This window comes from Myotis yumanensis, unplaced genomic scaffold (genome assembly GCF_028538775.1).
Source record: "Myotis yumanensis isolate MYYU_CA2020_CCGP unplaced genomic scaffold, mMyoYum1.0.hap1 SCAF_3, whole genome shotgun sequence".
NCBI classification, from domain to species: Eukaryota; Metazoa; Chordata; class Mammalia; order Chiroptera; family Vespertilionidae; genus Myotis; species Myotis yumanensis.
The window spans coordinates 115,644,354-115,656,932 of record NW_027223754.1 but is presented as its reverse complement, the minus strand read 5'-3'; positions in this window follow the sequence as shown (position 1 = coordinate 115,656,932).

The following is a 12,579-nucleotide window of genomic DNA, read 5'->3' as shown; positions in this document are numbered from 1 at the left end:
TAGGCACCCATTTCAGGTAGAAGCAGATAAGGAAGGAACTCAGGAGTCTTGCCCCATGCCACCAGTCAGGGAGCAACTGATTGGACTGGATCTGAGCCTGTAGTGAGGAACTTCCCCACTGGGAAGGTTGAGCTTTAGGCTTTTGGATCCTTGAGGGCAGGTGCCACCTCCATTGGCTCCACAGAATTAGACTCATCCCCAAAGCCACCTCCAGAGAGCTGCTGCAGAGAAGTGATGTCTGTCTCCTTGATTTCATGATGTTATGAATTCTGGAGTTGCTCTGTTATGGGCTGAATTGTGTGCCCTTTGAGTTTATATGTTGAAGCTCTAACCCCCAGGACCTCAGAATATAACTGTATTTGGAAACAGGGTCTTTGAAGAAGTAACTAAGTTTCAGTGAGGTCATGTGGATGGACCCTAACCCAATATGATTGGTGTCCTTATAACAGGAGAAGAGACACCAGACATTAGTGTACACAGAGGGATGACCACATGAGGACACAGGGAGAGAATGCCTTCTGCAAGCCAAGGAGAGCGGTCTCAGAAGAAATGAATCCTGCCAACACCTTGATCTGGGACCTCTAGGGTTATTGAGCAAACAAAATTACAGATATCCACTGTGGGCACCATAATTAAGAAAAAATAGTCCTGACCAGTTTGGCTCGGTGGATAGAGCATTGGCCTGCGGACTGAAGGGTCCCAGGTTCGATTCCAGTCAAGGACATGTACCTTGGTTGCGGGCACATCCCCAGTGCGGGGTGTGCAGGAGGCAGCTGATCGATGTTTCTCTCTCATCGATGTTTCTAAACTCTCTATCCCTCTCCCTTCTTCTCTGTAAAAAATCAATAAAATATATTTTTTAAAAAAGAAAAAATAAATTTCTGTTGTTTAAGCACCCCTGTCTTTGGTATTTTGTATGGCAACCCAGAGGACTAATTCAAATTCTGACCTGGTGAGAGCTCTCTAGACACCACCTCCCCACCTCCATGGTAATGTAAGAATATAATTGTAGAGAAAAGAGCTCTGAGCAGGGAATCAAGAACCTGAGTGAGGTCCAGCCCCAATTATACCACTAACAAATTCTATAACTTTGGAAAAAGCATGATCTTCCTGGATCTCAGCCTTCCCTTTTCTAAAGTCAGGGAGTATAGCTGACATTAGTAGGTGTTTTGTTTTTTGGTGAGATCTTTCTCCTTGACTTTTAGATGGCACCTTCTCCCTGTGTCCTCACATGGTTATCCCTCTGTGTGCACTAATACATCCATTTCCCCTCTTTCTAATGAGTATCTACATTTTGTTTTGTCAACTGTAAGTTAAGTTCTGGAAAAAAGCAAGCATCCACTGAGGTAAATATTTGCATGCTGTGGGGGTTCTCCACTGCCAGGGTTCCACTTTTCACTGCAAGATCCAATAAGGACTACTTACTGCTACGCCTCTTCCCCGGCAAATCAGACATAGGCATGGGACCTGGGCCCAACATTTCCTCCAGAAGTCTGAATCTAAGCACAAACTGGCTCTGCCTGAGTCTCATGACAATCCTGTGGCTGTGGGCAGGTGTGGTACGTGGGTGGATACTGTGACTGGAGGCCTCAGTAGAACACAGGAAGTGGGGGCTGAAGTCTCTGAAGAAGGGCTATTGAGCAAACAAAACTACCGATCTCCACTCTGGACACCAGTTACTGCCTCATGTTACAGAGCAGCGATTCACAAAGTGGGCACCATGGGTCCCTGGGCATCCTTGATTCCCTCCAAGGGGTCTAAGAGGTCAAAGCTATTTTCATAATAATACTAAGTCATGATCTTCCTTTTCTACTGTGTGACATTTGCACTGGGGATGCAGAAGCAGTGGTGGGTAAAAGGGCCGGTGCTTGAGAGAAACTAAGGTAGTGGTCACTGTACTCTTGACCCCCCTCCCCCCCACCACACACACACAACCACGGTGAAAAAACACTCTTGTGGCACCTAATATTGTTCTTGGTACAAAGTTAAAATTATAATTTCATTAAAACTCAACTTTGAAGGTATGCCAAACATTAGTCGTCTCAAGAAGAAACACCCGGTGATTGGCTGTGTGGCTAGCTAAGCTCACTGCGCTTTTCATGGAAAACCATTTTACGTGAAAGAAGGACTGATGAACAAACCAGTCATTCAGACTTGGTTATTTGACAGACCTGTTTTGAAAACAAAGTGAGCCAGTTACTTGAAGAGAAACAACTGATACATTTGTTCCCTATTATAAAATTTGAGGTTTCAAGCAAAAATTGAAATGTTGGGATACAGCTCTCCATCGCTGTGAACTTGACATCTTCTCAATACCTGGATTTTTCTGGTGAGATGATGACATTAACAAACACATTTTCAAAATATTATATTACAAAATGTGTCAGCATATGCATGACTCAGTGAACCAATATTTTCCAATGACCAATGTGTGGTGCTTGAAAAATCAGGCATGAGTAAAAGATCCATTGAAACTGAAAAGTGGACCAGCAGATTTCAGCATAATTGAGAAAAAACTTTATTGATATGATTTCAGATTCCCCATTATAACTAACATTCAAGAAACAACCACTTTTCAAATTTCAGTGTGGTATCCAGAGGACTATATACAATCATATGAAAAGGCTATTAAAAAACCCCTCCACTTTTTAACTACATATATGTATAAGGCTGATTTTCTTGATATAGTTCAAGCAAAACAATATACTACAAAAATTGATTGCAGGAAATTATATAAGAATTCATCTGGCCGAAACCGGTTTGGCTCAGTGGATAGAGCATCGGCCTGCGGACTGAGGGGTCCCGGGTTCGATTCCGGTCAAGGGCATGTACCTGGTTTGTGGGCACATCCCCAGTGGGAGATGTGCAGAAGGCAGCTGATCGATGTTTCTCTCTCATCGATGTTTCTAACTCTCTATCTCTCTCCCTTCCTCTCTGTAAAAAATCAATAAAATATATTTTAAAAATATATATAAAAAAATTAAAAAAAAGAATTCATCTGTCTATGAAACCAGACATTAAAGAGACTTGCAAAAATAGAAAACAGTGTCACCCTTCTTACTATATTTTTGTTTCAAAAAAGTACAGTTATTTTTACATAAATGTTATATAAAACATTTTAGGAAGTGTTTTATTATAAACATTTAGGAATAAGTTTATTATTGTGTTTTAAATTTAATTAATTAATATTTTTAAGTTGTCTGTTTTAATTTCTAATACAGTAAATCTTAATAGAAATAGCCCATGTACACAAAAGCTCTTTGAAGTCCAGTATACTTTTAAAGAATGTAAAGGTGTCCCAAGACCAAAATGTTTGGGAAGGGCTATTGTAATATATTAAAAATAATAGCAGCAAGCACTTACTGAAGAATTCAATATTTACTACATGCTTACTAACTACCTGACATATATCAGTCCTGTTAATCCTATTAACAACCCCGGAGGTAGCAATCATTGTAATCCTCATTCCACAGACAAGAAACTGAGTCACAGAGAGATTACTAGTAAATGACTTCCCAGGGTCATACTGCTAGCTGCAGAGATGCTGACATTCAGAGCCAGGATCCACCTTCTCAACCGCTTCAAAATGCCTTCTCTTCTCTATGAACTGGCTTTGGAGGCTGTTAATTTGTTGTTCATCCAAAGTAACAGCCTGGCTACCCATAACCATTTCAAATAACCAGGATGTCTCACATCATGGCTTTCCTCTCCTACCCACCCTAATATCTGAGCCTAGTGGATGCACAAGTGATTGAAAAAATAAAATATCAAACCAATTGAAAAGTTGCATTTGACACAAAATCTGGCTATTTTCTACATGATACCCTCAAACTTGGCTTTCCTAAAGGACTTTTACATTTCCTTCCTCTGGGGACAAAAAGGCAGGAAAGTCTCCCTTTCCACTATAGAACAATTCTCACAGCCCAGCCCACCTTGTCTTGAAAGGTTACAGGACTATCAAGTCACATCAATGTTTTCTATTACACTCTTAAAATTGGAAAATTGCATGTAGCTGTGTATGCTTCTATTTCTGTGCCATTATGCCTGATTCCCCTATATTAAGGGGGAGCCTCATGGGCCACAATGCAAAGTAATTCCAGCTGTAAGAAAGTCGCCCAGTGAAAAGCCCTTCAGTGATCCTAGTTCAGCCTGAGGTACACAGGGGCAAACACTAAGCTACCTGTGGCCACACAATTTCTCTTCACACCCTTGGTCCAATATACCAAGCACAATATGACATGTTACTGAATAAGCAAAACCTCATTTCCCTCAAGCATCTTTTAATTAAAATGTTTATTTGAGCATGCACAAGCTAGCTGAACTCCCCTTTAGCCCAGAAGGATTTTGAAATTCTTTCATTGACTGAAGGCATTTTAGGATACGGTTTGTAAGAAAGATGCTTCAGAAAATGAAGTTGTCATGCATTGTATGGGTAAATAAACCTTTCAACTCAGTGGCAGAACCCAAGCTCAGTAAGGCTGGAAAAGCATTCTGGGTATTGGCATGCAAATGAGCATGTCAACAGCAGTTAGAGTGTACCTTGGAGTGGTAAACAAGTGGATTGTCATGGGAAATGTAGTCAGTCGGCTCTGTTTGAAACTTTTTTGTAAATCCCTTGTTTGGTTAGATTTCTGAAAGTTGAATTTGTGAACTCAATAATACAGCTTAACAGCAAATCCATAGTCACAGCGTCTTTGGGAGCTTGACAGGGTTGTGCACACCATAAAGGGTGTACAAGCAGGCATGCCCAATTAGGTTTGGAATGCATGGGGCCTGAAACACCAGTAGGAGGCTGGAGAAAGATGAGGACCACAATCAGAAAGCCGCCAGAGTGTGTGGACTTGTGTACAAATGCTGTGTTCTAACTGGATGTGCATGCGGACCCCACACCACTGGCTGCTCCTTGCCTTGGCAAATGCTCTCTTTCACTTTGAGATGTCTGTCTCTCCCATGTCCAACCTAGCACAATACTTTTCAGCCTTCAGCACCAACGCAGGTGGGATCAGCCCTGTTCATTTCAGGGAATCCGCCCCTCTGTTTTCCCCTCTACACAACAGTGCCTCACTCATTCACTAAATGAATCAAGCATGTTGTCCATGCCAGGTGCTTGGCTGGGCTCTGACCACGGCGAATCATGCTCTGTGTATTCACTCATATGTCTTCCCAACAAAGTACTGCTACTCAAAGCAAGAGACTGGGTCTTCTTCCTCTCTGTGCCCCTAGAGCAGTGATGGCAAACCTTTTGAGCTTGGTGTGTCAGCATTTTGAAAAACCCTAACTTTGGTGCCGTGTCACATATAGAAACTTTTTGATATTTGCAACCATAGTAAAACAAAGATTTATATTTTTGATATTTATTTTATATATTTAAATGCCATTTAACAAAGAAAAATCAACCCAAAAAATGAGTTCGCGTGTCACCTCTGACACGCGTGTCATAGGTTCACCATCACTGCCCTAGAGCCTGGCACTTGGTAAGAATCACATGTGTGCATAGATTCATGTTCTTCTTGTCTGGAAAAGAATGAATTCAATGAAAGTACTGAATCCTAAAATTGTTTTTTTACCCATGTTCCCTCTCCCCTACTCATCCTGCTGGCTGACCCCATTCCATCCATGCTCACCACCGGGGTCTTCCTCCTCCAGCACCTCCCCACAGCTTCACCAACCACCCTCTGTCTTCCAAGCTCCTGCTGAGGCCTTTATCACCCCCCGCCTCAAAATCCTCTTCTCTGAAGAGTGCCCACTGTCAGAGGAGTCAGCCCTGAAGATTTCTTCCCCAGAAAAGGAGATCCATTTCCAGCAGTACCTTGTTGGTTGGCCTCAGAGGAGGCTCAGTTCGAGCTGAATGAATAGACCGAAAAGGAGCCGCGGTCTACCTGACTACCCAGTTCTTACACAAGGGAGTCAGGAACGTGGAAGGATAGAGAACAGGCTTCCTAGTGAATTACTGACTGTGGAAATGTGACCTGAACTGAGGAAAGAGCAGGGATGAGAAGTGAAATAGATAACAGGCTTTCTGGTCGTATTGCTATACTTTGTTGTTGTTATTGTTAGAAGTTTAGCCATGGATCTGAAAATGCTGTACATAGTATTACTCAAAAATAATTCAGGTCACCTGGCTGGTTTTGCTCAGTGTTTAGATCTGCCCTCGCACCAAAGGGTCACAGGTTCAATTCCCAGTCAAGGGCATGTACCTGGTTTGCAGTTTTGATCCCCGATTAGGACACCTGCGGGAGGCAAGCAATTGATGGCTCTCTCATAATGATGTTTCTCCCTCCCTTTCACTCTATCTAAAAGCAATGGAAAAATATCCTCAGGTGAGGATAAATAAATAAATATAATTCAGGTTCGTGGCTGGGTCTATCCTCTATTCTATACTCCTGTTATAGTTTGGGATCAGATCATGAGGTGCTTCCATGACCCATTGTTATGTGCTGAATTGTGACCCCCCCCAAAAATTTTTATGTTAAAGCTCTAACCCCAGAACCTCAGAATGTGACTGTATTTGGAAATGAGACCTGTGAAGAGATGAGTAACTTAAAACGGGGCCATTACGGGGGCCCCAATCCAGTCTTACCGGTGTCCCTATAAGAAGAGGAGTTTGGCCTTAGTTTGTTTGGCTCAGTGGATAGAGCATTGCCCCTCCCCCAAGGACGGATACCTCGGTTGCAGGCTTGATCCTTGGCCCTGGTCAGGGCACATGCGGGAGCTGATTGATGTGTCTCTCTCACATCTCTCTCCCCCTCCCTTCCATTCTCTCTAAAACTCAAGGGAAAAGTATCCTCTGGTGAGGATTAACAAAACAAGGAAAAGGAAGAAGAGGAAGTTTGGAGGCAAACATGCACACCCCCGAGAAAAAGACCATGTAAGGACATAGCAAGAAGGTGTCCATAGGCAAGGCAAGGAAGGGGGGCTCAGGAGAAACCAAACCACACTGATCTTGGACTTCCAGCCTCCAGAACTGTGAGAACTGTGATCTCTGTTGTTTGAGCCCCAGCCTGTGGTAATTCTACGATGGTGGGCCCTGCAGACTAGTACATCCATGTGTGTTCAGATCTTCTCTTCACGCAGAGAAAGCTCATGTGCATGGCATCAGCTCCTCTGTCAGGTGTGGGAATTCTGACAGGGCTGCCTCAGCCTAAAAGGACACCAGGAGCTGCCTCCCTGGGGTTGTGGCTATGCTGGACCCTGCCTTTTCCAGGGATGCCCAGGCAGAGATGAGGTGGACAGTCAGGGCAGCCATTGCACCTCAATGCCTCCCCTAACTTCCCAGATGATTCTGTCTCTCTCCTCTCAGCTCATTTGCTCATTCAACAAATATTCGTTGAGCTCCAACTTGGCTAAGTATCAGGTAATGGTGAGCAAAACTATCCTGATTTATGAAGCTGACATTTGAGAGGGGAAGAAAGACTTGAAGCAAATCACCACAAATTGGAGGAAAGCCACAATCTGGTGAGGAAAGCAGAAGAGAAAAACCAGACTATGACTGGGAGGGATGAAGAGGAGTTAACCTGGCAAAGTTTAAGGTGTGGCGGGAAGTGATAGAAAGAGCCACCTGTGCAAAGGGCCTGTGCTAAGAAGACACAGGCCCTCTTCAGGCACTGAGAAAAGGCCCAGGGATGAAAGAGTGAAGAGCACAGTTCCTGGAGAGGTAAGATTGGAGGGGCACGGAGGGATCTAGTGCTGAACCAGGTTGACTGGATCAAGGATTTGGGGTTTTGTTATAAGAGCAACAGAGGGCTGACTCAATCAGATTTTTATTTTGAAGGACTCGTGATGGCTAAGGTAGGGAAGGAAGAGTGGGCAGGGGAGACCACTGCACTTTAGCAGCTGTCACACAATCACTTCATGCTTGTTGTCTAGAAAGTTCTTGCAGATACAAACCTGCATTGAGATCAACTCCCCTCTGTTGTGATCTGAGGATCACAGCAAAGGGCCCCTTCACCCTGCCAAGAAAATTCTCTCTCGCTTGCCAGTTTTAGAACTAGGATCCTCCATTAAAGCCCTGATCTCTGATAAATGCAGACATTTCTGCAGAATAACAACCTTACCTGAGCAGCCAGCATTGACAAGTTACCAGAAATGAACCCATTGGATAAACACCTGCCACCAGGAAGGCAGTCTCTTAGGACTGAACCTCCTGTGAACGTTTTTGCTGGAGCTGCTGGGAGGCAGAGTACCTGAGTTTCTCCTCAGTGGCCAGGAGAGTTCAGGAGAGTTGGTGGACACAAAAAGAGGAGAAAGGGGTTGAAGGAGAGCCTTAATTCTTAAAGTTCTTTATTATTACTGTTTTCTCTGTTTTCTACATGAGCTCCAATTCAGAGAAACGAAGCAACTTGCCTCAAGTCAGAAGACCGGAATAGCAGAAGCAGGACACAAGTGGGTCCCCTAGTTCTGAAGCTGGTACTGGGTTCCGCCTCCACAAGAGGCCTCGGGAGCCTGCTCTGAAGAATACAAGCAATGACCTGTTGGGTGATGAGCTGAGGACCCATCTCACAAACCATTCCGTCAGCAAATGACCAGCACACAGTAGAAGCACAATGAATATTTATTAAATGGATGAGTCATCATCACATCGGAAAGCATTGCAGGTGCTTTGTAAACAGTAAAGCTTTGGGTCTTCAGAAAAGTTTTAATAGCTTCAGTCTCTTTCATGAAAAAGTTCTTTATCCTAATTAAAAGGCCAACACTGCTGTCAGGAGCTATACCTCAGCCCTAAAACCTTCTAAAACCACATTCATTTACCAAACACGATTTATTGCATTCTTTTGATGAACCAAACCAGTTTGGGGGGGGGGGGCACGGGGGAGAATCCCAAAAACACATAAATAAACAAGATGGTTATAGAGTACCAAAGTAATGGGTATGCTATAAAGAATCTGGGAGTTATGGAAAAGACATTTTTGGTAGAGTGATCAGAGAAGCTTCTCTGAGAAGGAATATACAAGTGGAAACTTGAATATGATGGAGGTTGTAAGAGCTGGAAGAAGGATATTCCATACAGCAGGTTCAGCAGGTGCAAAGGCCCCAGGACAGTGAAAGGTTTTAGAAGATCAAGGTAGAGAAAGAGGGCCAATTTGGATGCAAGAGTCAAAGAGGCCTCCAGCTGGGGTGGAGAAATAGGTATTATATAATATTATAAAGAGTCTTAAGGAAAGGAGAAGGGGGTTTAGATTTTATTCTAAGAGTAAAACTATTAGAGCAATATCTATTCATTGAGGAGAGAGATCATCAGATTTCTGTTTTAAAAGGCTGCTCTGAGGAGAATAGATCTAGGGCAACTCAATTTGAAGCAGGGAGGCCAGTTAGGGGCCATGAAGCAGTCACGGGCAGAGTGCATGGTGGCAGGACTAAGGTGGTCACTGTGAAGGTTGTGAAGTGTAGTGATGAGGATAAGCTCTAAGGGTAAAGCCAATACTTTCTGATGGACTGGATGTGAGGGCAGAAGCAGAATCCTGGGTGACCAATAGGTTTTTAGCCAGAGCAGCTGGATTAATGCTCCTGTCATTTGCTGTGATGGAGAAGACTGGGGGAGAACTATTCATGGGGGATCACTCAGGGGTTCCATCTTGGTCATGTCCTATTGAAAATTGTCATGGGACATCAGGATGCAAATGGTGATAGGCAGTTGACATATTCATGCATAGTTTTATCAACAGACATGAAAGGACACAAGAACAAAAGGTGAGGGGAAATCACAGATGAGAGGAAGCTGGAAAGAGAAGGGGGACCTTGGTCGCTCACAAGAACCAACTTCCTCTGGCCACAATGTCCAGTTCAGATGCATTCTTAAAAATATTTATGAACACGTGTGTGCTGGGCACTGCATAAGGTGCTGACTACTCAGCAGAAAACGGGAGAGGCATAGCCCTGCCCTCGAGCAGCTTATGCTCAGGAAGAGCAGGCAGCCACTGAACATGTGAGTAGGCACACACACAAGATATCTGTAGAGAAGCGGTGAGACAGAACAACGCAGGGGTGTGCTGGACTGCAGACTTAACTCAGGAGTCTGGGGAGAAGATATCTGAGCTAAGACCAGAATGAGGAGAAGGAGATGGCCTTAGGGGAGGAGCAAGCATGAAGGTTGGGGATGAACAGGGAGTGTGCACTCGTGTGCTCACATATACTTACATACACACGCATGCATGTGTACACACACACACACTCACTCACACACTGGAAGGAATCCCTAGCCCAGTCTTAAAGCTCAGGGGCCGCTTGGAGGGGCTTAGGAGTCAGCCAGGGGAAAGGTATTGGGATTTCCCAGGATGAGGTAAGTGTGAAACTGTTCAGAAGGCCAAGAGGACGGGGTTAGCACTTTCAGTAAATGACAAATAGTTTAGCATGCAGGAAAGCCTAAGAATGACTCGTGACTCAGAGTGGTGGGTAGAGGTTGGGGGGTGGGGTAGAGAGATAAACTTGATGCCATGTTAAGGAGCTGAGGATAACCTGAGGCCAATGAGAAAGAAGCCACAATGGGAGTCAGACAAGTGACAGGAGCAGAGAGAACATGGAAAGATCACTCTAGCTGATCCTATTGTCCCCTCCTTGGTGGGCTGGCCCTCCCTAAGTCTTCGGCTGGCCCTCCTCTACTTACCTATCCCTTCTTCTAGTCCTGGACTTCCCTCCTTCCTTTATACTCTTTCTTTACACGCCACCAGGTTCCAAGGTGAGTCATTCATTTGATAAACCTCTGAGGACAATCATTTGGCAGATGTTGCTCTGGGTGCTGAGGCTACAAGAGTGGCCAGACTGACTAAACTCCTGCCCTCCTGGAGCTCTGTTCTAGTGGGTGGAGACAAACAAAAAAATGAGTTATTTGTTATTTATTTGGTGTAGATGGTGATGGACACCCATAGGAGAAAATCAGAGACTGTCAAGGGAGAGGGGAAGTGGTGCTGGGGTGGGGACACAGTTCTGAACAAGTTGTTCAGGGCAAGCCCTGTGGAGGTGGGATCTGAGCAAAGTCTGAGAGAAGTGAGGGAGTGAGCCATGTGCATCTCTGGGAGTGGAGTTCCGGGCAGAGGGAGATGCCAGTGCAAAGGCACCTGGAATGTTGGACGGAACTGAGGGAGCCACTGGGCTGGGGAGAAGAATCAGAATGGGGGAGGCTAGAGGGAGGACAGATGGCTCAGGGGGCCTCACCTCTCCTCTGAGCCCCCAGGCCCTACAACCAGGCTTCCTATCTCAAGAAATGGCACTACCACCTGTTCTCCAGCTGCTCAAGCTAGAAAGTGCCAGTCACCTTCCATCTTAGCATCATCCATCACCACGCCCGCCATTTCCCCCCAAAAATACACTGAATCCAGGTTTCCTTTTCTCTTCTCTGCTGGCAGCCTCCCTCTGGGACCATTCAGTGTCCTCACTGTTCTCCCAGTTTCCATCCCCCACTCAGAAGCAGTGCCATTGAGAATACACATGTTCAGATGATGCCTCTCAAAACCCTTCCAGAATTCTATGGTTGTTAAGCTCTACACTCCTTCCCGTGGCCTCCAAGGTCGCCTTCTCCACCCCTTTGACCGAGGCCATCTCCATCACTTCCAGGCTCCCCGCTTTGTCAGTCAGCTCACACCCGTCTCCCCCCTCAGGCTGAGACCCACAGGACGCTTTCCACCTCGAGGCCCTGCACGTGTGTCCCCTCTGCCTGTGAAACCCTTCCCAGTTCTTCTCCTCGTCACTTTCTGGGAATCCTATGGATCTCAGCTAAAATGTCACCTCCTTGCAGAGGCCACTGCTAACAGCCCTCAGTTGCTCCTGCTCCCCTGTTCTTTGGTATTACATACTGTGCTTTCTTGTCCTTCTCACATGGTTAGTTAGATGTTTATTTGTGCCCTCCACTTCCACTCAGCCACAGCTCAATGGAGGAAGGAGGGCTGTCTTGTGCACATGTACACGCAGTGCTGGGACAGTGACAGAGTAGTGGGCCAGTGCATTAATGCAAGTGTCAATGAATGAGTCAAGAAGCAATTGCAGTCATCTATGCTGTGGAGAAGGGAAGTAGGTGGACTTCGAAAGCTGTTTGGATATACCACCAGTGCCTGGTATGTGCTTGGACATGTCCCAAGAACAACTCTGAAAACTTATCAGTGTTATGGTCAGTTAGACATGAGCAGGGCAAAGACGATGGGCCAGGTACAGAAACTCACCAGGGCAGAAAGGCCTGGATGCCTAGCAAGGAGCAAAACTGGGAAAACAAGAACCTTGCCCCCAAAGTATCCTATCCTCCCCTAGCATATAGCTGGTCATGCAGTTTAGATCCCCTGATCTTTTCCTCCCTAAAAATAACATCTAGGCTTCAGTTGTATTTTAGCTCCAGGCCCAGAAAAGCAGCAAAACCAGACAAGTGATACAGTGGCTGCCTCAGGACCAGCTGTATTGACTAATGACCCCCTGCCCTGGCACCAATCAGTGGAGACCATGACCCTGAAAGAGCACACCTGGAAAGCTGATGAATATTCTATTGAGACCCTCCCCTGAGAACTCCCCTAGGATTTCCACCTGCAAGAGAGAGATGAACATACTCAGGATGAAGGACTCAGTGCACACTCTTTCCCAGGGGAGTGTGCCGGTGCCATT